Genomic DNA, 2,304 nt, shown 5'->3' on the forward strand with positions numbered 1-2,304 from the left:
TTGAGAGACCATTTGTTCCGAGGTTCGACAATCCCGAAGACGTTAGGACCGGACCGAGTCTTTGATTGGTCCGTCCCATTGTAAATTTGACCCAATGACGGTTAATGGCTCACATTTGAGACGGTCTGAGGAGGGTTCAAGTTTCAACAAGGAGAAAGCAGTGGACTTTCAGCCTAAGTCCACGAATGCCGGCATGCGCAACCTAGAGGAAAGGGCTAAGGTACTTCTTACAGCCCCATATCCGGAGAGACTAGTGCCGACAAAGGAACAGGTATCTTTCAGTAAGTTTGAGAAAGTTATTCGTAGCTTGAATGTTCAGATACCCTTCCTTGAGTTAGTTAACCAAGTGCCAGCATACACTAAGTTCATGAAACAGCTATTGTCTAAGAAAAAGTCGCTTGAACATGTTCACACTGTTGCATTAACTAAAGAGTCTTGCTCCTACTTGTCTCACACTGCACCCCATAAGTTAGAGGACCCGGGTAGCTTTTTTGTTCCTTGCAAAATAGGTACCTTCTCTATTGAGAAGGCATTATGTGACTTAGGAGCTAGTATAAGCGTCATGCCTTTAAGTCTAGCTAGGAAGCTCAAGTTGACTAGGTTTGCAGTGACAGATATGACAGTTCAGATGGCTGACCGATCTGCGGTCCAACCCATAGGAGTCCTAGAGGACATCCCTGTCCAAATAGGGAAGTTTTTCTTTCCTGTAGACTTTGTTGTCCTTGACATGCCTGAGGATGTTCATATTCCCATTATTTTGGGTAGGCCGTTTCTGCACACTGCTGGTGCAGTTATAGATGTCGGTCTAGGAACCTTGACTTTCAAAGTAGGCAACCATTCTATTGTCTTTGCCCAACCTGCTAAGAAAAAGGACCCCATGTGGCCGGTGACTTGTAACACGGTTTCTGAAAAGAAATCGTACTTTGTGCTTCCTGAATTGCCTGTCTCTATTACTACTTCTGTGTTAACCCCTCCGCCCCAGATTGGGAGCAAGAAGGAGGAAGAATCTGTTGTTTTAGATAATGCAGGAGCTGGTTTGGGGAAGGAAGTGCTGCAAGTTGTGCCAGCTGTGAAGAAGTCGATCATTCAAAGAGGAGGTCTTGGTTGCCTGAGCTATGGAATTGATGAGGAGATCGATGACGAGCCGGTCAAGGCAAAGGAGTCCGACTTGGATTCCGATGAGCCTAAAGAGATCCTTGACTGGGGAGATGATGAGAATGTTGATCCGTTGAGCCATACGGACGTGGAAGCTAAGAAGGGTGTTTGCTCGATAAGCACCATTGAGGCTACCTCTAGTGGCCAGAAGCCGACGAAGTGGGCCATACCGTGGTCCTTCTTGATCAACTATTAGTTGATCGAGCTCATTATAAACTTCATTTTATTTGTTTTTGTTAAAGACACTTTTTATTGCTTTTGTGTGCGTGAAAACTTCGCATTTTATTTCGCTTGCTTAGGATTTTTGAGTACTTTAGACTTTATTCTGGGTTTTGCGCAATTTTGGGCGCGTATTATTGTGCGTTTGCAGGTTTTTAGACCTCATTTGCTCAAGTTATTGAGCACATACGAAGAAATAAAGAGTACAAAGAAGATTTTTCCGTCGATCGATCGGCTTCATTGGTCGATCGGCGAAAGGCGCTTTCCAGGAGTTTGTTCTGTTCATCTAGTCGATCGATCGCCCCTTTTGGTCGATCGATCAAGACATCAACAGACCTATTCACGACCTCTCCCCTGCTGTGTTTGGTCGATTTACGGACTTAAGGGAGTTTTCTACTCCACTTTATTTTCCGTCCCTTTCCTTATTTCTTCTATTTTCTCAATTGTGCACATATTTACCGCTTCAAAAATTGTTTTTCTTAGTCTTATGCGTGGTATTTTCTGTCTTTCAGGTACTTATTAGTAGCACTGCTGGCTACTGAAACCTCCTAGCTCACGCTGGTTTGGGGAGGTTTCCTTCGCTGCGCTTAAAGTCTTGTGAGTTCCCGACTTTCACTTCATGTTTTATTTACTTAATTTTCTCGCAAATACCCGCTTTCTATTTTTTCTTCATTACATGATTTTGCACAATGGGGACATTGTGTGATTTGGTTTGGGGAAGGGTTTTGCGTCGCATATCATTTGCTTGCATTCACGTTTAATTTTGTTTTGCATTGTTTATTTCATTTCTCTTATATATACAGAAACCATCAAAAAAAAAATTGAAAAATTTCAAAAATTTCCATAAAATGCACGTTTATTTTAGCATATAGGTCGAGTCGGAACGGTAGTATTTCAAGGATGATATTGCATTTTGCACCTGTTCTGCCT

This window comes from Silene latifolia, chromosome 8 (assembly GCF_048544455.1).
Source record: "Silene latifolia isolate original U9 population chromosome 8, ASM4854445v1, whole genome shotgun sequence".
In the NCBI taxonomy this organism is placed as follows: Eukaryota; Viridiplantae; Streptophyta; class Magnoliopsida; order Caryophyllales; family Caryophyllaceae; genus Silene; species Silene latifolia.